This window comes from Manis javanica, chromosome 1, assembly GCF_040802235.1.
Source record: "Manis javanica isolate MJ-LG chromosome 1, MJ_LKY, whole genome shotgun sequence".
Taxonomy (NCBI): Eukaryota; Metazoa; Chordata; class Mammalia; order Pholidota; family Manidae; genus Manis; species Manis javanica.
Window position 1 is genome coordinate 27380796 of NC_133156.1, and position 23315 is coordinate 27404110.

General features: G+C 36.5%; 2 protein-coding genes across 8 annotated transcripts in view; one reads left to right on the forward strand and one right to left on the reverse strand.

Moving 5' to 3' along the window:
* The window catches only part of ZNF300 (zinc finger protein 300), a 141682-nt gene that overhangs the window by 84929 nt on the left and 33438 nt on the right, over positions 1–23315 (forward strand). Inside the window, exon 3 of one of the 6 annotated variants that reach the window (XM_073230503.1) lies at positions 9011–13409. The exons of the other annotated variants lie outside the window; for them this stretch is intronic. The gene's annotated coding sequence lies outside the window, so the exon portion shown is untranslated. Of the gene's footprint in view, positions 1–9010; positions 13410–23315 lie in introns of those variants that run through there. 6 annotated transcript variants of the gene reach the window in all.
* SMIM3 (small integral membrane protein 3) overlaps positions 1–23315 on the reverse strand; it is a 102856-nt gene that overhangs the window by 49908 nt on the left and 29633 nt on the right. The window lies entirely within an intron of this gene.

The following is a 23315-nucleotide window of genomic DNA, read 5'->3' on the forward strand; positions in this document are numbered from 1 at the left end:
GAATAATGTTGGTATTTTGATAGGGATTGCATTGAATCTGTAAATTGCTTTGGGACTATTAATTCTTCCTATCCATGAGCATGGGATAGATTTCCATTTATTGGTGTCTTTAATATCTCTCATGAGTATCTTATAGTTTAAAGAGTAAAGGTCTTTCAACTCCTTGGTTTGGTTAATTTCTAGGTATTTTATTCTTTTTGATGCAATTGTAAATGGGATTATTTTTCTTGATTTCTTTTTCTGCTAGTTTTCTGTTATAGCAATACAATAGATTTCTGTGTATTAATTTTTTATCCTGTAATATTGCTGAATTCAGTTACTAGTTATAATAGTTTTTTGGTGGAGTCTTCAGGGTTTTCTATGTATAATATCATGTTATCTGCAAATAGTGGGAGTTTAACTTCTTCCTTGCCATTTTGGATGCCTTTTATCTCTTTGTGTCATCTGATTGCCATAGCTAGGACCTTCAGTAGTGTATTGAATAAGAGTGGTGAGAGTGGGCACCCTTATCTTGTTCCTGATCTCAGCTTTCCACTATTAAGTATGGTGTTGGCTGTTAGTTTGTTGTATATAGCCTTTATTATGTTGAGGTACATACCTACTGTACCCATTTTGTTGAGAGTTTTTATCATGAATAGATGTTGAATTTTGTCAAATGCTTTTTCAGCATCTGTTGAGATGATTGTATGGTTTTAATTCTTTTTGTTAACATAGTGTGTGATATTTATTGATTTATAAATATTGTACCATCCTTGCATCCCTGGAATAAATCCCACTTAATCATAATGGATGATCTTTTTGATGTGTTTTTAAACTCAGTTTGCTAATATTTTGTTGAGGATTTTGGAATCTATGTTCATCAGGGATATTGGTCTATAATTTTTTTGTGTTGTCTTTCTCTGGTCTTGGTATTAGAATGATGCTGGCCTCATAGAGTGAGTTTGGAAGTATTCTCTCCTACCTTTTGGAATACTTTAAGAAGGATGGGCATTAGCTCTTCTTCAAATGTTTATTAGAATTTAGCTGTGAAACCATCTGTACCTGAGACTTTGTTTTTGGGGGTTTTTGGTTACCAATTTGATTTCATTGCTGGTAATTGGTCTGTTCAGATTTTCTGTTTCTTCCTGGGTCAGTCTTGGTAGATAGTATTTTTCTAGAAAGTTGTCCATTTCTTCTAGGTTGCCCAATTTATTGGTATGTAGTTTTTCATAGTATTCTCTTATAATTCTTTGCATTTCTATGTTCTCTGTTGTGATTATTCCTTCTTTGTTTCTGGTGTGTTTATGTGTGTATAGTCTCTTTTTTTCTTGATAAGTCTGGTTAAAGGTTTATCTATTTTGTTTACTTTCTCAAAGAACTAGCTCCTGGTTGCATTGATTTTTTTCCATTGTTTTATTCTTTTCTATTTTATTTATTCCTGCTCTGATCTTTATTATGTACCTCTTTCTACTAACTTTGGGATTCATTTGTTTTTTTTTTCTAGTTTCTTTGTTATTTTAGACTATTTATTTGGGATTGTTCTTGTTTTTTGAGATAAGCCTGTACTGCTTTGTACTTTCCTCTTAGAACTGCCTTTGCCACATCCCACATATTTTGAGCTGTTGATTTTGTTTTCATTTGTCTCCATGTATTGCTTGCTTTCTGTTTTACTTTGTTCATTGATTCATTGATTACTTAGAAGCATGATTCCTCCATGTGTTTTTGGGCTTTTTTCTTTTCTTTTTGTAATTTATTTCTAGTTTCATAGCTGTGTGGTCTGAGAAGGCACTTGATACAATTTCAATGTTTTGAATTTATTGAGGCTCTTCCTGTGGCCTAGTATGTGATATATTCTGGAGAATGTTCCATATACACTTGAGAAAAAAGTGTATCCTGTTGCTTTTGGGTAGAATGTTCTGTAGATATCTGTTAAGCCCATCTTATCTAATGTAGTATTGTTCAGTGCCTGTTTCCATATTTATTTTATGTCTGGTTGATCTATCTACTGATGTGAATGGTGTGTTAAAGTCTCCTAAAATGAATGTGCTACAATCTATTTTCCCTTTTAGTTCTGCTAGTATTTGTGTTACATATTTAGGTGCTCCTATGTTGAGTGCATAGATATCTATAATGGTTATATCCTGTTGTTAGACTGACCCTTTATCATTATGTAATGTCCTTTGTCTCTTGTTCCTTTCTTTGTTTTGAAATTTATCTTGTCTGATACAAGTACTGCTACTCCTGCTTTTTTCTCCCTATTGTTTGAATGAAATATCTTTTTCCATCCCTTCACTTTTAGTCTGTGTATGTCTTTGGATCTGAAATGAGTCTCTTGTAGGCAGCATATAGATGAGTCTTGTTTTTTTGTTTTTTTGTTTTTGGTATCATTAATATACAATTACTTGAACAACATTATGATTACTAGACTTCCCCTATTATCAAGTCCCCTCCACATACCCCATTACAGTCATCCATCAGCATAGTGAGATGCTATAGAATCATTACTTGTCTTCTCTGTATATACTACCTTTCCTATGTCCCCCTCCCACTACATTATGAGTGCTAATTGTAATGCCCCCTTTTCCCCCTTATCCCTCCCTTCCCACCCATCCTCCCCTGTCCCTTTCCCTTTGGTAATTGTTAGTCCATTCTTGGGTTCTGTGAGTCTGCTGCTGTTTTGTTCTTCAGTTTTTTCTTTGTTCTTATGCTCCACAGATGAGTGAAATCATTTGGTACTTGTCTTTCTCCACCTGGCTTATTTCACTGAGCATAATACCCTCTAGCTCTGTCCATGTTGTTGTAAATTGTAGGATTTGTTTTCTTCTTATGGCTGAATAATATTCCATTGTGTATATGTACCACATCTTCTTTTTTTTTTTTACTGAATAGTTTTTATTTATTTATTTATTTTTTATCTCCCCACAAAATATTTATTAATAACAAAGGAAAAAGAGCAATTTCGCAGTAGAGAAACCTGTCAGACAGGTTCTTTTTTTTTTTTTTTTTTGAGAGGGCATCTCTCATATTTATTGATCAAATGGTCATTAACAACAATAAAATTCTGTATAGGGGGGTCAATGCTCAGTGCACAATCATTAATCCATCTCAAGCCTAATTCTTGTCAGTCTCCATCTTCTGAAGCATAACGAACAAGTTCTTACATGGTGAACGAATTCTTACATAGTGAATAAGTTCTTACATGGTGAACAGTACAAGGGCATTCATCACAGAAACTTTCAGTTTTGATCATGCATTATGAACTATAAACAATCAGGTCAAATATGAATCTTCGTTTGATTTTTATACTTGGTTTATATGTGGATCCTACATTTCTCCCTTTATTATTATTATTATTTTTATTTTTATTTTTAATAAAATGCTGAAGTGGTAGGTAGATGCAAGATAAAGGTAGAAAACATAGTTTAGTGTTGAAAGAGAGCAATTGTAGATGATCATGTGTGTGCCTGTAGACTATGTCCTAATCCAAGCTAGACAAGGGCAATAAAACATCCACAGATGCAGAAGCTTTCTCTCAAAACAGGGGGAGGAGAGGTTCTAAGCTTCACCACTGTTGTTCCCCAATTTCTCACCTGATGGCCCCCCTGCAACTGTGCCTGTCTTAGGTTGTTACTCCCTTGAGGAATCTTACCCGTCTCTGGCTAACCAGTCATCTTCCGGGGCCATACAGGGAAATGTAAAGTTGGTAAGTGAGAGAAAAGCCATATTGTTTGAAAAGCTTAGCTTTTTACTTCTTTGCAGATTTATGCCCTGTGGCTTCTATGCCCAGCACTTGTCTCGAGGTATCTTCACCACCTGGAGGAATTATGATGCTCGGTAAATTCAATATGAGGCATGAATTCTATTTAAGGGTTGTAATTAGGAAGGAAGAAGAAAAGCTATAGAGGTAGCATATGGAAGAAAACATGGGAGGATTGATTATTTCTTTGACATATTTTCTTGTAGCGTACCTTAAGCAGGTTTTAAACTACTAACTAACTTGCGCACTCATATTAACATAATAGGAATACGGTGACATAAACTAAGCAAATCTATAATTACCAGCCATCTCCAGTGAAGCCAAGAAAACCAGTTAGGCACCCTAGACATTTGTGAAAATTTGTCTATGATATGATGGATATTGTCCAACTGTACTTGAACAGTCTGAGAGAAATCAGACAAATTAAAGCAACCCATTTCTGGGATCTGTTCACATCCCGTATGTTCTTTTAACCGTAGATAGTCTATAGTCATAAGATTTTGGAACGCTACAACTTGCACCCCTCCCAACTCCTGGTTGAGTTCCAACAGTACAGATCCACTCAAATTCGTTGTCTCACTGTATGCACATGCCAGCCTAGACATCTCCCTCCTCATTCCAGTGGCAAGTCCAGGAAACGGTGGAATGGACGCAACCACAACCGCAGCATCGCCTGGATCCCTGTGGAGGCTTTTTGATTATCATCCCCTGGCACAAGTCCTCCAGCGAGTGCAGATGCCAGAAGCTCCTCCTCGTATCGTATCTTAGTTCATTTTCTGGGTATCCAAGCTAGGCCTCGATCTTCTGCATAAAAACAGACCCTTTGCCCACACTTTGACATGCCCTCTATACCACTGTGTAGAACTCATTGGAGGTCAGCACACAGGAACTGCTTTTTTTTTATTTTTATTTTTTTATTTTTATTAAGAGAAAGGAATATTATCAGAAAAGAGTACGTCCATAGCCGATTATCTGACCCCCTTTAAGTGATCAAAATTAAGGATATTTAAAGCATGCGTTAATCTTTGATTTACCAATAGTTTTATCCTATCAAGGAGTAATCCCCCTTTCTTTCTTTCTTTTTTTTTTAATCTTTAATCTACACTTACATGAAGAATACTATGTTTACTATGCTCTCCCCTGCACCAAGTCCCCCCTAAAAACCACATTACAGTCACTGTCCATCAGCATAGCAAAATGTTGTAGAATCACTACTTGTCCTCTCTGTGTTGTACAGCCCTCCCTCCCCTTTCTCCCTCCCCCCCATGCATGCTAATCTTAATACCCCCTTTCTTCTTCCCCCCCTTATCCCTACCTTTCCACCCATCCTCCCCAGTTCCTTTCCCTTTGGTAATTGTTAGTCCATTCTTGGAGTCTGTGAGTCTGCTGCTGTTTTGTTCCTTCAGTTTTTTCTTTGTTCTTATACTCCACAGATGAGTGAAATCATTTGATACTTGTCTCTCTCCACCTGGCTTATTTCACTGAGCATAATACCCTCTAGCTCCATCCATGTTGTTGCAAATGGTAGGATTTGTTTTCTTCTTATGGCTGAGTAGTAGTCCATTGTGTATATGTACCACATCTTCTTTATCCATTAATCTACTGATGGACACTTAAGTTGCTTCCATTCCTTAGCTATTGTAAATAGTGCTGTGATAAACATAGGGGTGCATATGTGATGAGTCTTGTTTTTTATCCATTTTGTCTTTTGATTGGTCCATTCATTCCATTTACATCTAAGGTGATTATTGATTTATTGTTTTCTAACTTTTTCATAGCTCCTCTGTGTTCTTTCCTCTCTTAAACTCTTCTGTTGTTGTTGATGGTTTTCTTTAATGTTATGATTGTATTTCTCTTTTTTTAATAATATATTTTTTGTGTGTATCTCTTGTAGGCCTTAGTTTTGTGGTCACAAAATGCTCAAGGATAACTTCCTTACTATGTAACAGTCTATTGTAAAATGCTGATTAGTCTTTCAAACACAATGTAAAGGTACTTTTCTTCTTCTTCTTCTTTCTTCTTCTTCTTCTTCTTCTCCTCCTCCTCCTCCTCCTCCTCCCCCCCCCCCCCCCCCCCTCCCCTTCCTTCTCCTTCTCCTCCTTTTCCTTCTTCTTCTTTTCTTCTTCCTCCACACTTTTTTATTAGATGTCATAATCTGTACTTTTTGTGTAACCTGTGACAGATTTTGTGTATAGTTGGTTTTCCTTCTTTTGTTTTGCTTTAGTTTCATATTTTCTTGGTAACTAATTGGTCTACTACATTTACTGTGGGTTTATTTTCACTGGTGAGAGCTATTTAGCCTTAAGGATATTTCCATCTATAACAGTCTCTTTAACATATCCTGTAATCCTGGCTTAGTGGTGATGCATTCCTTCAACTTTTGTTTTTCTGGAAATTGTGCAATACCTGCTTCAAATATGATTGATAATCTTGCCAGGCAGAGGATTCTTCGTTAAAGAATGGTCCTTCTGTTTCAGTGCATTAATATATCATGCCACTCCCTTCTTGCTGGTAAAGTTTCTGCTGAGAATTCTGCTGATAGCCTGATGGGGTTTCCCTTATAAGTAATCTTTTTTCTCTTTCTGGCTTCTCCTTATCCTTGATCTTTGCCATTTTAATTATTATATGTCTTGTTGTTTTCTTGGAGTTCCTTTTGTTAGGGGCTCTCTGTGCTTGAGAATCTCTCTCCCATGACCTAAGTCTATTTCCTTTCCCAGATTGGGGAAGTTTTCAATAATTATTTCCTCACAGAGTCTTTATATTACTTTGTCTCTCTCTTCTTCTTTTAGCCCTATTATTCAAACATTGTTTCATTTGTATTGGTCACAAAACTCTCCTATCAATCCTTCATTCCTAGAGATCCTTTTTTCTCTGTTCCTCAGCTTCATTGTGTTCCTATTGTCTAATTTCCATCTCATTCATAGTTTCCTCTACCTGCAATAATCTACTCTCCATTGTATGTTTCATTGCAGATACTGTATTCTTCAGCTTTGTGTGGCTCTTTCTCAGGTCTTCTATCTCTGTTGAAGTCCTCCATGAAATCTTGAATATTTTTCTGTAAATCTGTGAGCATGTTTATGGCTTTTATTTTGAAATCTTTATCAAGAAGATTGGTGATTTCCATTTCATTTATCCCTCTTTCTGATGTCCTGTCCTGCAGGTTTTTTTTGGAACATACTCCTCTGCCTCCTCATTTTGTCATGGTTTCTGTGTTTCTTCCTTTGTATTAGATGGCTCTGCTATGATTACTGGTATATAGAGTAATAGCTTTATGAAGAAGGTGTTCTATGGTGTTCAGAAGCTCAAAACTTTACTCTGTAATGCCTGCTTCTGCTTTGCAGGAGCTTCAACTGTTGGCATGCAGTGGTCAAGGCATCTTTCTGTCTGTGCTAGCAGTGTGCTTCAGCCACCACCTTTGTGATCTGCTTAGGGGTCTGTGTTGATCTCAGTGTGTGTGGGCCACCCTCTTCTTGGCCTGAAGCAATGGTGGAGCTTCAGGGATATTGGAATGGGTGGGCTGATGTGTGGCTCTTCCTTGACTAGACATGAAGCACCGAGCTTGGACACCCACAGGGAGGATGGAGCTCTTGGAGCTGGCTCCTGCAGACACCTCCAAGGTTGGACTGATGAAGAGCCAGGGCAGCTGGGAAAGACTTCCTCTGCCTGCCAGGATGCAAAGTCTGATGCTGCTCTTGCACACACAGGGAGTAGCCTCAATGCTGCATTGTGCACAAGTGGGACTCATATAGGAATGGAGATAGGGCCTCAGAACAGCAGAGAACACAGAGCTGGGCCATAGGATAGGCAGAGAACAATAGTCAAGGATTCCTGCAGCTTTCCACCTGTCTGCCACCTGTGAACTTCACACAAAGAAGACCAGAGACAAAAAGAGATGCTCTGTGAAGCTTTATTCCTTTTACCCCCTTCTGCTCTGGTTCCTGGTATTTTTGTGAAGCATCAGGACACTCCCATAGTCAAAAGCAATAATAGGTCTCTAATCTACATTTTTCTCATCTCCTTGACCCTGTTTCCTCTTTTCTGTGCTCAACATTGGCTTTCCCATTGCACTAACCTGCTTCCTCCAACAAACCATCATGGAAATTATATTTACAACAGTGGTATCCTTTCTGGAGTCTATATACAGGATTAGACATAGCCAACATACAGAATAGGAATTTGGACATATCAGGAGAGATCTATGAGGAGGCCTAAGTTTGTAATTGGAGAAAAATAGGCTGGCAGATATTGTGACTTGCCTGCTATTTGGCCAGTCTATAAGCCAGAGCCCTCAGCTTGGTCCCCCAGGGTGTGCCCTGGACACGATGGAGAGATGGGATAATCTCCTTAAGAGAAGGAGACAAAAATGTGAGAAGATTTGACAGTGTTGACTAGTAATGAGGAGGAGATACAGACGTTAGGAAGGAGTCTAGTATGTGTCAAAGAGAGGTAAATATAGGGTTTTAGGAAGAAGAGGTACAAGAACTAAAGAGAAGGAAATATACATGAAAGGAAAACTTGGGAAGCAAATGGTTTTATACAAGGGAGAGATTAACTTAATTGAGAAGGATGAATAGAGGGAAATACAATGATAGCAAAATTAACAGTGGGAGGAAATATCAGCATAGGTAAAAGATGGCAAGGTAACGTTTTGCAGGAAGGTCCAGCTGGCCAAAGCAGAAGGTTGGTGGTTTTTCAGGGCTAGAGTGATCCATCACTAAATCTGAACAATGTAACATTTTGTACTGTAGCCCCATGTAGTCAGGACTGGATAGATTCCAGCCCTGTGCCTGAGATCTATGGCTGGATCCCAAATATTTACCTCCTTTAACTTAGCATGCAAAATATCCTCCCTACACCCCCCTTCCAAAAAAAGGAGCAACCAAAATTTCAATCATTTTGGCCTAAGGATCAAAGTCCAGGATCTCATGATACTTTCTATATAAGTTTCAGATGTGCCTTCTCTTAATTTAGAGAACTGTGAACCAAAAAATCACATTCTGCCTAACGGTCAATGAAAGAACAAAGATAGGATAACCACAGCGACAATTCTCGTTTGGAAAGAGAAAGAATGGAAGGCTGTGATAATCTCTTACATTGATGGCCACTAATGAACAACTCCTTTTGGTATTCCTCTCACTTAGTCCCCTACTCTTGAATTTAAGCTGGCCTTGTGACTTGTTTAAACAATAGAATGCTGCAGAAGAAGTTTGTGCTACTTCCTGTCCTAATTTAAGTTTTTAAAAGGCCTGACAGCTTCCAATTTTGTACTCCAAGATCTATCTACCCACCACAAAGAAGAGATATGATTATCCTGAAACTACAGTACTTTTAAGGAAACCTAAGTGACTCACTTGGAAAGGCCACATGGAAAAGAACCAACATGCTTGAAATATAGCTCCACAAGAGATCCCAGCCTACAGCAAAGACCAACTGCCATCATCCTGGACATTCCAAACCAGTCGAACCTTCAGATGACTGCAGTCACCACTTATACCATGTAGAGAATTGTCCAGGTGAACCCGACTAAGCCACAGACCCATGAGCAGTATAAATGTTTGTTGCTGATTGAATCTAGTGTGCAAGGCAGTGTGTCTATATGTGTACAGTGGTGCTAAGGTGGGAGGCCTCAAGCAACAGGAACAACAGTAGGCACAGCCCCAGAAGAGAAGAGGGCCTCTGGTAGGACAGCACAGGAACCTGGGTGGGAGGCTGGTTTGCTGACCAGCCCTGGACCCTGCACACAGTGTCTTCAACTATTAACACTCTGACCCGAGAACTAGAACAGGTATTGCAGGTGTCCAGCCAGTAAACTTTGTCAGTAAGTTACAAAATTACAGTATACACATGGACAATGCAATAAAGTAGATCAGGAAGTTATTAGCATTTTTCAAGGAGTTCAGTCTCTGAAAATTTCTGGGCCATTGAAAAGCAAATACCCACAGTGCTTAGAAATAGAAATTAAACATCACTCAATTCAACAGAAAAAAACACTATATGAAAATTTGCTTAAACCAGTTAACAAGACAATTTGAAATTTAATTTTTTCTTTTAATTGAAGATATAGTGTTTTGCATTATATCATGAAGGCACTTTTGATTTCTTGTATGACTTCCACAAGTTACAGAAAATGTTATAGGAAATATTAAATTACCACTGTATAATCACCACTGCATAAGCTTTAAAGTTAAATTCAGACAGGACACTCATTTGTAAGAAGAATTAAATCTTTTTAGAAAAAGTATTATGTGAGACTGATCAACTTTACATGTACTGTAATTTATACTTCAAAATATTTTATCAGAGATATATCCCAATTTTGTCACAGACTATGAAATGATCTTAACAGACCATAACAGTTTCATCAGCAGTATTCTTCTCAAAGTTAAATATTATCAAAAATTATTTGCAATCTTGAATTTGTCAAGAGCAACTCCATTTTGCTTTCATTATATCAATTTGAAAATAAAGTTGCTAAAAGTATAAAATTTGAAGACATAATAAACTTGCAGAAAGGCAAACCAAAAAAGTCTATGCTCAATCAAGATATTATAATAATATAGTATTTTATTCATTATTTTATATAAATTATGACATCAAAATATTTTTTACAATTTTAAAACTTATGTATCACTATTCATTCCTTCTATTATATTTCTTAAGTAAATATTTTTAAAGGTAAAATCTTCATATTATACTATTTGTAGAAGTCCTTTCTTTTCAATTCTTGAACAAGGGTCCCATATTTTCTTTTTGCACTGGAACTTAAGATAGTACCACATGTTGCACACACTCCTGTTTATTCAATTATCTGTATTTTATGATTAAAATTTTCACTTATAGGCCATATATGGCTTGGTTTAGTATTCTTTCAGTTTACATGTTGATACATTTTATAAAATTACATACCTTCAAAAAAAATTCTAATATTTAACATTGCACCCAGAGTGCATGGTGGTTGTATCTTAGCCGTACTTGAAGGATCCCTAAGGGTGGTTTGTATTATTTCAAGGAAAAGTAACAGGAGTACCGCTGCCCTGGTTTGGATCCCAGTACTCCAGCTACTCTGGCCTCACTGCAGTTCCTGGACATCTCCCAAAAGCTTAGAACAGTGTCTGTCACAGAGTAGGTGTTCAATAAATATTTGCTGAATGAATTGAATAAAACTTTTTTTATTTTGTGCATGGGAAAATGGAGATAGGTAGCTGTGACTCTTTAGCTTATTAAGTGATACATGATATATATGTTGTGACAGAGATCATGCCCTAGGATTGCTTAATCCTGAAAATATGGTTGTTGGAGGAAAAGTTGGCCTGGGAGCTTAGAGATAATAATGTATGAGTTAGTGAGCACTGGTTGAAATTGGGAGGAATAAGGTTGTTTCTATGATAAACTAGCAGCAACTGTGTAAAGACTAATTCCTACAGTAATTATGACAGGTTAATATATATGATGACTTCTTTGTGTTCATGATACCTACCCGCCTTACTAACCAGAAAGCTCCATGAATCAGACCTGCTGTTGCTGGCCTGCACATGGTTGCTCTTGTTGTTATTGGCAGCCATATCCCAGGGAGAGGGGTTATGAGAGGATTTGTTTGGTGTAATTCAGGTGACAGAATCTGTAGAGAGAAGTTCAGATCTTGTGTTTTCATTGCCATAATTAAGACACTGCACTGAATGTTTTGAAAAAACATCAAACTCTCAAAAACTACAGTAGCCATGTGGCTTGAGTTTAAAGACTGGCAAGGAAAATTTAAATAGAAATATAAATGATCTTAACTCTCTTCTACATTTGAGTTAATTTTCTGGGTATGTGTTGCTTCATATTATTTTTAAAGTATTTATGTTGGATAAAAATTTTAAATGCCTTTCTCTAAAATGCTAAAAACTGACTTATTATGCATAGTATGTATACATATAGATGATTCACCTAATTTAATTATTCTCTTTATCCCAAATATCCTTTTTTCTAGAGCTGAATCCCCTTAGATTTTAAATTCAAAAGTTAAACAGTATCACATGACATTTGATGCATAAGTTAGATTTCCATGGAAAATTAAGCCAAGTGTCATGGATTCTATGATAAAATATCTAGCTCATAAACAAGAACCAAATTAATGATAACGTAGAGTAATTTTTATTTTCTATTTACTATGAAGTTGAGATGATCATTTAGACATACAGTTCTCAAAAGTTAGTGTTTATTATAATTACTAGGTTCACTCCAGTCCAACCAAATGTTTGGAGTTGTATAAACTTGGATTTAAAATCCACAAATGTTTTTTAAGTTCTAGCTAATGGAAAAAAAGCTTGAAAATGATAATCTGGAGTTGTTTTCTGGAAATATCAAGTGATACTCTTTCTAGTTATACTGGATCCAATGAGCACTAAGAGTTTTGACTCTATCTTTCCCACCACACAGACACTGTGGCTAGTGTGCACATACACTATTCAGATTCTGAATGTTGAGTAAATAGGATTTCCTGAAATAAGGATAAACGAAATAGAAGGCTCACAATTTCTTCATTATTTTTGGCCCAATCTAATTGGAATGACAGCAGTGCCATTTAAAAAGTCTAAAAATTGTGGGTGAAACAGGTTAGTTCTATATAGAATGTTCATCTTTTTATCAATATGCATGATGGTAAGGAAATATAACTTTCTTTTGGTGTGAATTACCATTTATTGTTTTATGAGTCATTTTTTCACATTGCTGATGTAGATACTGAATTTTTTTAATTTGTTAATTTATTATATCTCTATGGTACACTTTTTGTCATATTTTTACATGCCTTTCTCAAAGATTTTAAAATAATTCTCTTAATTTTTCTTTAGTAAATTTTAATCTTAACACTTAAATCTGAAATGATTCTACAGTATATGAGTGAAAATTAATTTTTTCCCTAGGTCTACCCAGTAATTTCAAGACTAATTGTTGAATACTCCTCTTTTAGACTGATATTAAGCACCAGCTTTATAATATATACAGTGTTTGTGTATGATTGAGCTTTTGTTTTCTGTTCTTTTGAGAAGATAGTATATAAAATTGTATGTACGCTTGTCATCAGAGAAGTGCAAATTAAAACCACAATGAGATACCACCTCACACCAGTAAGGATGGCTACCATCCAAAAGACAAAAAACAACAAATGTTGGCGAGGTTGTGGAGAAAGCAGAACCCTCCTACACTGATGGTGGGAATGTCAGTTAGTTCAACCATTGTGGAAAGCAGTATGGAGGTTCCTCAAAATGCTCAAAATAGAAATACCATTTGACCCAGGAATTCCACTTCTAGGAATTTACCTTAAGAATGCAGCACTCCAGTTTGAAAAAGATAGATGCACCCCTATGTTTATCCCTGCACTATTTACAATAGCCAAGAAATGGAAACAACCTAAATGTCCATCAATGGATGAATGGATAAAGATGATGTGGTACATATATGCAATGGAATATTACTCAGCCATAAGAAGAAAACAAATCCTACCATTTGCAACAACATGGATGGAGCCAGAGGGGATTATGCTCAGTGAAATAAGCCAGGCAGAGAAAGACAAGCACCAAATGATTTCACTCATATGTAGAGTATAAGAACAAAGGAAAACTGAAGGAGCAAAACAGCAGCAGAATCACAGAACCCAAGAATGGACTAACAGTTACCAAAGGGAAAGGGACTGGGAAGGATGGGTGGGAAGGGAGGGATAAGGGTGGGAAAAAAGAAAGGGGGCATTATGATTAGCATGTACAGTGTGTGGGGGGCACAGGGAGGGCTGTGCAACACAGAGAAGACAAGTAGTGATTTTACAGCATCTTACTATGTTGATGGACAATGACTGTGAAGGGGTATGTAGGGGGGACTTGGTGAAGGGGGAAGCCTAGTACACATAATGTCCTTCATGTAATTGTAGATTAATGATACAAAAAAAAACAAATAAAAAACTATATGTAGTTTTGGAAATTTGAATATCAAGGGCCATTATAACATCTGTATACCTCTGAATCCTTCCTCTAATTTACTCCATTGTTCATAATTTTCTGCCTCATTGAAATCTGACATATTGCATATATTGAAACATGCTTGAACCTCATAGATGCAAACTGGTCAGTAGTGTCATTTCTATGCTATATCTAATTTAGTGTGAGTATGTTCATTCCATCTTTCATCCCTGCTTCCGTTAGCCTTGCTCCCTGCTTTGCACTGAATGCCTTATTATTGGTCCTTAGTGTGAATCAGAAATGTAATGGAAAATGTATTTTAAAAAGTCCTAGACTGTGAAGAATTATAAGCCCAAAGGGTGGTTAAGAAAGGTGAGGGTCAGAAACATTTTCACTGGAAAATTTCATTTTCCAATGTCCATTTTACTCATGCTCAGAATTGTCTTCAACTAGGTGACCTAAGAAAAGCCAAATTCCACAATGCACAATAAGGTTTCTGGGGAGGGGATGATGATCTGAAATATGCTAATTCAATCCCCTGTCATGCTCAGTACTGGATTTCAAGTAGATCCCTGTCAAAAGAAGAGAATTAACAAAAGCTCTGTAACTCTCCTCCTTTAAACACTGATAGAATTTATAAGTAGGAATACAATGAAATAAGTTGTCATTTAACAGTATCTTAGGCAGAATTTTTATATCGCTTATTGTAAACAAATCTGGAATTTATGTGTTATGGGGCACAACTTAGAAAACAGAAGTTAATCATGTAGATTCACTCTCCATTTGATAGATAGAATGTGCAAACTAAGAAGCTCCAAACTTAACTTCTTAGGGCTAACGTACAGCATATATGTACAATGTAGTGAAGACTCATCTCTTACTTTGAAACCAAAATACATCTCAGTGTAAAAATCGATTTTTTGAGGTACGTATGATTGTTTGGACCCTGCCAGGGATAGATTATGCTGTCTTTGTGCTTGCTGTATGCTTGTATACCTCATTATTAGTAAAATTTCCTGTTAAGTAAGGTATATACTTTCTGTAGATATGCTTTGACAGTTTGACCTCTGTTGTAGTGTAACGACCTTTAATCAGAACTGTGCCATTCAACCAGTTTTTAGCATGCTTCTGAAATTACTATAAATTCTTAGGCTCAGCTTCTCATTATTATCTTCTTTAATATTTTCAGTGCTCTCAGCTCTTTAAAATTTCTTGTTCTTGTCTTTTCCTGCTACTTTTGATTCCTAAGGGTAATCATTAATTTTGATGAGATTATTCACAGGATTATTGTTTTCTACCTAAGTTATACAGGAAATGGACAGTCCTTCCATTTGGTTTATCACATTCAAAATACCAAACTAGAATAAAAACACTTCTTATTTAAGTGTTCCCTCCTAATGTTCTCATCAAGAACAGTGGTGAGAACTGTTGTGTATCTGGTGTGTAAAGCTGCAGGTTGGTACTCAGATCCAGAGGCAAGCTGGAGAGATGCTAAGGACATAACTTAAAGCCACACTCTGAAATAACAAAGCAGATGGGAAAGGCCTATTCTCCTGAGTCTAATAACTGAACTCAAAAAGACTGTATGATCCTCAACTCCAGGCTCAACCAGAAGGAAACAACTATTTCTGTTTCATGTTAGTTTGTTGATAATTTTATCTCATTTCCTGGAGAAGTATTTTAAGACTGAGTCATACTGTTGAATTTCTAATAGAAAAGAAAACTATATTGAGTTCCTATACTGTACTTTTTGGGCAACCTTCCCAAGTGAATTATACTATTCTCTTTTCATCTTTATTATTTCCTTTTTTCTGCTAGCTTTGGGTTTAGGTTATTCTTAGTTTTCTAGCTCATCAAAGTGTAGAGTTAAGTTGTTGAACTGAAATTATCTTTTTCAATGTAAGGGCTTACAGTCATAAATTGTCTTTTTAGCACTGCTTTTACTGTATCCCATAAGTTTTAGCATGTTGTGTTTTATTTTCATTTATATCAAGGTGTTTTTAAATTTCCCTTCCAATTTCTTATTTGACCTATTGGTTATTTAAAAGTGTGTTTTCCTTCTGTTGCTTTTTAGTTTTATTCCATTGGGATTGGAAAGATAGTTTTTATAAATTCAGACAAAATTTATTAACAATTGTTTTGTGGTCTAACACATGGTCTATCAAGAAGAATGTTCGTGTGCGCCTGATAAAAACACATATGCTGCTGTTGGGTGAAGTGTTCTATGTGTCAGTTTCATCTAGTCTATACTGTTGTTAAAATTATCTATTTCCTTATTGATATTCTATCTGATTGTCTTATACATTGATAGAGCAGCATATAAATCTCCTACTATTATTGTAGATCTGTAGATCTGTTTACTTCTCTCTTCAACCGTAACAGTATTTGCTTCATATAGTTTGGAAATATGATGCTTGGTGCATATATGTTTATAATTGTTATATCTTCTTGGTGAATTGGCCCTTTTATCAAAATATGTCTTTGTTTGTCTCTGGGTAACAGTTTTTGATAAAGTCTATTTTGTCTGATATTAGTAGACACCCCTGCTCTATTTTAGTTACTATTTTCTTCAAATATCTTTTCCCCATCCTTTCACTTTACACATTACATTCATTTGTACTTAGACAAGGACACCATAGTTTCTTTATAGGCAGCATGTGGTTGGATCATTTTTTAAATCTATTCTGCCAATTTCTACCTTTAGATTGGGAAGCTTAATCCATTTACATTAAAGTAATTACTGATAAAGTGGGACTTAATTCTGTCATTTTATTTTCCCTATGTTTTGTAGGGTTTTTTTTGTCCCTCATTTCCTCCATTACTACCTCTCTGGTGTGTTTAGTTTTTATACTGACACATGTTTATTCCCTTCTTATTTCCTTTTGTATGTATTTTATAAATACTCTGTTGTTACCATGGAAATTACATACAATGTCCTAAAGTTAAAAAAGTCTACACTGAATTGATGCCAATTTAACTCCAATCATATACAAATCTACTTCTTTAGATTTCTACCCCCTCACTTGTTATTAAACTTTAAACTTTGTGTATTGCATACTATTAACATAGATGTATAATTTTTTCATGCATTTGTCTTCAAAATTCTGTAGAATGTAAAAGGTGGCATTACAAATCACAATTACAGTAGAAGCATACTTTGGAGATATTGCAGATTGAGTTCCAGACCACTGTAATATACTCCACTTTCTTTGCTAATTGTAATAGCAGAGATCTAGTAATTAATTCATATTTGTGTGCCATGTTTTTTCTTCCTCTCCCTTCTCCATGGAGTTCCATGTCTTCTGGAATTCCATGGTCTTTAATAGAAATGTCTTCATCACAGTTGATTGTGGTTCAAAAATCAGTAGCCTTATCTTCTTACTCTTCATCAATCTCTGTAATATGATTATTTTTAACTAATTTATAGATATTTTAATACAGTGAGTTTCTATCATGTTGGCTCTAGAGTAATAAATCTTTCCTGTTTGTCTAGGACTAGCCATGGTTTAGTAATGAAAGTCATGTGTCCTAGGAAACCCCATTCCATGATACAGAAACTCCCAATTTTCTATATTGGGTGCAGAAGTTTAGAAGAAAACTCTAAAACCAATGCAGCAGTCTAAAAAATAGGTCTGAAACAACATCCTTTTTAATATCAAATTAATACAGCATACATTGTCTGCCTCTTTGGTTGCTGCCACTGTTTTTCCCTTTGACCACTAATGTTGGGAATGATTTGCAGTTCATAGTAACAAATCAGCTATTGAGGCATCAGCCTAAGTGATACAACTTATGTATACAAATTAAATGCATTATATTCATGAAAATAACCCATCCATCTTTGATTCTGATATAGATTAACTGTTGTGCATTGTATTGATATAGTGCTAATTTTTTTTAATGCTGGCTAAAAATTCCCCAAATTTCATGAATAATACAAATTCACAGATCTAAGAAGCCCAGTGAACCCAAAACATAAGAATGAATCATGAAGAAAAATACACAAAATCACACCATAATCAGAATTATGCTAAAATTCAGTGATAACAAGAACAAAGATGCATTATTTTTATTCTGTGATAAGAATAAGAACTATAGCAGGCTTTTCAGTAGAAAAAATTGCAAGCCAGGAGAGAGTAACTTATTTAAAGTATAAAAAATGTTTTAATTATTAATTTATAAGTTACCCATCAGAAATAAACTTCAAAAGCAAAGATAAAATACTACTCAGACTGACAAAAGGTGAAAGAATTCATTACCGACAAAGCTGCATTGTAAATGTTAAAGGAAGTCCTACAATCACAAGAAAATTATAGCAGATGGAAACCTGTATTTATACAAGGAATGAAAAGCACAGATAATGACAAACATAGAGACAAATGTAACACTTTTTCATCGTAATATTTATATCTTTTCAGAAGCTAATTGCCATGAAGTATAATATTACTCAAAGGTGGTCTGTGGTATGTTAAAGATGTATATTATAAATGTTTAGCTAACAATCCATCAGCATATAAAACAAAACCATAAAATGTAATTAATTAAAAATAAACTATAATAGGAAAGAATGCAAACAGCAGATGGGCAAGTAGAACACAAATAAAAAGATGTTAAACATGAATATATAAATAGTAATATTAAATATAAATGGCCCAAAGGACCCAATTAAATGTCAGAGATTGTCAGATCAGATTTAAAAAAACAAGACACTGGTAAAGAAGAAGTTAAATTGTCACTATTTGCAGATGACATGATATTGTACTTAAAAAAAACCCTAAAGACTCCCCTCCAAAACTACTAGAACTAATATCAGAATTCAGCAAAGTTGCAGGATACAAAATTAACACACAGAAATCTGTGGCTTTCCTATACACTAACAATGAACCAATAGAAAGAGAAATCAGGAAGACAATTCCATTCACAATAGCATAAAAAGAATAAAATACCGAGAGAACCAAGATGGCGGCGTGAGTAGAGCAGTGGAAATCTCCTCCCAAAACCATATGTATTTTTGAAAATACAATACAACTAATCCTAAAAGAGAGATCAGAAGACACAGGAAAACAGCCAGACCACATCCAAACCTGCGAGAACCCAGCGCTTCACGAAGGGGGTAAGATACAAGCCGTGGCCCAGCGGGACCCGAGCGCCTCTCACCCCAGCTTCTGGTGGGAGGAGAGGAGTCAGAGCAGGGAGGGAGAGGGAGCCCAGGACTGCTAAACACCCAGCTCTAGCCATCTGCACCAGAGTGCAGACACACTGTGCATGGGGTGCTGGGTACTAGGGAAACAGGACAGTAAGACCTGTGAATGGGTCCCTGCAACCAGTGCACCCGGGACAAAGAAAAGCGAGTGCTTTTTGAAAGTCTTAAAGGGACAGGGACCCCACAGCTGGACAGAAGTGCCCTGGGACACTCAGCCCAGCAGCTGCGAATCATGGGGAACTCTGGACACGTGAACCCCTGCAGCGCAGCTCAGAGGGCCCCCCACCATGATAAACAGCTTCCTGCCTGTTCTCCCTCCTCCATGGCTCCGCCATATTGGAGAAGCAGCCTGAGGCAGGCCATGCCCACAGCAACTGCAGAGCTAAATAAACTCCATAGCAGCTGGGCAAGATCAGAAGCCCCGTCTGCACACACCTGCCCAGCACAACCCGCTAGAGGCCACTATTCTCCCAGGAAAGGAAGGCCATAAACTGGCAAGAAGGGACTTTCTCTTACCCAGCACACGTGCCAGCTCCCCACAAATATATCTATCGCCATGAAAAGGCAGACGAAATTGATACAGAACAAGATCACAGAGGCAAACCCTGAGAAGGAGATAGACCTAACCAGTCTTCCTGAAAAAGAATTAAAAATAAAGCTCATAACCATGCTGATGGAGCTGCAGAGAAATATGCAAGAGCTAAGGGATGATGTCCAGAGGGAAATTATAGAAGTCCGGAGGGAGATTACAGAAATGAAACAATGTCTGGAAGGATTTATAAACTGAATGGATAAGATGCAAGAGGCCATTGATGGAATAGAAACCAGAGAACAGGAACGCATAGAAGCTGACACAGAGAGAGATAAAAGGATTTCCAGGAATGAAACAATATGAAGAGAACTCTGTGACCAATCCAAAAGGAACAATATCTGCATTATAGAGATACCAGAAGAAGAAGAGAGAGAAAAAGGAATAGAAAGAGTATTTGAAGAAATAATTGCTGAAAACTTCCCCAAACTGGGGAAGGAAATAATCGATCAGACCATGGAAGTGTACAGAACTCCCAACAGAAAGGACCCAAGGAGGACAACACCAAGACACATAATAATTAAAATGGCAAAGATCAAGGACAAGGACAGAGTTTTAAAGGCAGCTAGAGAGAGGAAAAAGGTCACCTACAAAGGAAAACCCATCAGACTATCATCAGACCTTACAGAAACCTTATCAACAGAAACCTTACAGGCCAGAAGAGAATGGCATGATATATTTAATGCAATGAAACAGAAGGGCCTTGAACCAAGGATACTGTATAGAGCATGACTATCATTTAAATATGAAGGAGGGATCAAACAATTCCCAGACAATCAAAAGTTGAGGGAATTTGCCTCCCACAAACCACCTCTACAGGGTATTTTAGAGGGACTGCTCTAGATGGGAGCACTTCTAAGACTAAAAAGATGTTACCAGAGAAAATAAAATCACAGCAAAGAAAGCAGACCAACCAAATACTAACTAAAGGCAAAAAATAACATCAACTACCCACAAAAGCAGTTAAAGGAAGCACAAAAGAGCACAGAATAAAACAACCAACATATAAAGAATGGAGGAGGAATAAGAAGGGAGAAAAATAAAGAATGACCAGACAGTGTTTAAAATAGCTCAATAAGTGAGTTAAATTAGACAGTAAGATACTAAAGAAGCTAACCTTGAACCTTTGGCAACCATGAATCTAAAGGCTGCAATGGTAATAAGTACATATCTTTCAATAATAAGTACATAAGTACTTAATAAGTACATAAGTACATATCTTTCAATAAGTACATATTTTCAAATATAAATGGACTGAATGCACCAATCAAAAGACACAGAATAATAGAATGGATAAAAAAGCAGGACCCATCTCTATGCTGCTTACAAGAGACTTACCTCAAACCCAAAGACTATAGGAACAAAGAAAGACTGAAGGAACAAAAGAGCAGCAATTGGAATCATAGAACCTAAGAATGGACTAACAGTTACCAAAGGGAAAGGGACTGGGGAGAAAGGGGGGGAAGGGAGGGATAAGCGTGGGGAAAAAGAAAGGGGACATTACGATTAGCATGTATAATGTGTGTGGGGGGGGGCATGGGGAGGGCTGTGCAACCAGAGAAGACAAGTAGTGATTCTATAGCATCTTACTACACTGATGGACAGTACTGTAATGGGGTTTGTGGGGGGGATTTGGTGAAGGAGGGACCCTAGTAAACATAATATTCTTCATGTAGGAAAAAAAAAAACTAAAATCAATTAAAATGGTTGTTTGGCACAGGAAAAAAAACAGAAAGGAAAAACAGAAAATTTACAAATTGTATATTTGAATGTTCAGCACAACTAGTATTCAAAAGCAAACTCACAGAAGATATTCTACCCATATACAAGTAAACTCAAATAGGCAAAGAAGTAGCTTAAAGATTTTATGTAGATTTGGTGAGTAAGATATCCATATAAAAAATGGGAGATGGTATGTTGACACAATATTTCTGGGATGGACATTTGGAAATGCATATCAAAAGCTTTAAAATTAAACAATACCTTTTGACCCAGCATCTCCTTTCATAGGAAATTATTGCAAAGAAATTATAAGACAACTGTATGGGAATGTTAATGTAAGATTTGTTACTTATAGAAATACAAAAATAGAAACAAAGTAGGCCTTTTTCAGGAGGAGAGGTTGCAGAGAAAATGCACTGGAGAAAAAAATGCCAACCAGTTAAGAAAACTTATAACAACTGATGGATATTAATGGATTTTCTTCTAAACACTCAAAACCAATGAATAAAAAAATTTTGTTTTAATGATAATTGTTATGATAACCAGATGGCGGTGTGGCTCTTTACTGCAAATGGATGCACCATTTGGCCCAGGTTGTCACTCCAGCAGGTCATGACTTTCTCAGTGAATCAAGGTTGTATTACTGGAGTCCTGCAATCAAAACTGAGAGCTGTGAAGGAATTCAGAACTTACCTAGTTGTGAGTGCTCACATCTTTTCGATGCCTGACTTGCAGGAATCCCCTTTATAGCATTATAGAACACCTCCTACCAAAGCTGGCCCTTGAACTGTCAGCCAACTATGTACTTAGAAGTTCACCGTTAGATCAGACTTAAAGATATTCCTGATTCCCTAGCTAGCTCTGCCCAGTGGAGCCACATAAAACGTGTCTGCTCACCACTTCTGCATTAACACTGAAGTGTTTTCAGACACCTAGCTATATTCCTCCCCATACTGAATCTTATTCTTTTCTCCAGGTACGAATTTGTTGTACTGTTCTTTGGGTGCACATAGTTTACATTTTCCTCTCCATATTTTAACCCCCATCCTCTTTTAGACATTTTCCAAGTAGTCATATAACTAGTGCCTAGAACATGCGGCTTTGGAATTAAACACTGCTAGTTTGGAATCCAGATTCCAACACTTACTAGAGCCACGTGACCTTGGACAAGTTAATTTAACCCCTCTGAGTTTCAGTTTTTCAATTACGAAGTTGGAATAATAATAGTGTGGGAATTCATATATAAAGTATAAAAATCATATGAATAATCATATCTGACTTGATTGTTTATAGTTCATGATTCGTGGTCAAAACAGAAACAGTTTCTGTGATACAAGTGCCCTTGCATTGTTCCCTATGTAAGAACTTGTTTGTTATGCTTCAGAAGATTGGAGACTGTTGAGAGTTGGACTTGATTAATGATTGTGCACTGAGTCCCCTATACAGAATTTTATTGTTGTTAACAACCATTCAGTCAATAAGTATGAGAGGTGCCCTCTCGGCGCCACTCTAGAGCTGTTACGCCTTGAGTCCCCTAGCTGGTTCCTTCAGATCTTCGATAACTCATAGCGTCCCCTCCCTTATCTGCAGGTCAGAAACAGGGAGGGGACCGACAAATAGACCCATAGCATATGAAAATAGTTGTGAGATTTAAATGTGACAATTTGCACAGAACAAATAGCTAACCCCTCACATACAAGAGGTGCTAAATATATGCTTACTGTTACATTCTAATTTTCTCATCTGTAAAATAATATTCACCTAACAGGTTACTAAGAGGTTTAAATGATATAATGTCAGTAAATTCCCTAACAGTGCCTGGCATACAGTAGGCAGTACCAAAGCTAGCCAATAGTTAGGAATTTCAGAGGTCTCCATGCAAGGCTGTGGGAATATGTGAAAACAAGCAAGGGAGAAAGAGTAGGCTTTTCCATTACAATTTAGAATAATTTGATTAGGCAGGAAACTTGTCAAGTTTCTGTAAAGTTGACAAGGAAATCATAATGGATCTGTAACTAAGGTTAAAAATCTAGCCTCTTCTAAGTAATTCTTCTTGTTTTTCTTTCAGAAACTAGTTCATACAGTGGCTCACCATTATTAGCAAAAGACAAACAACCTAAGAACTCTTCC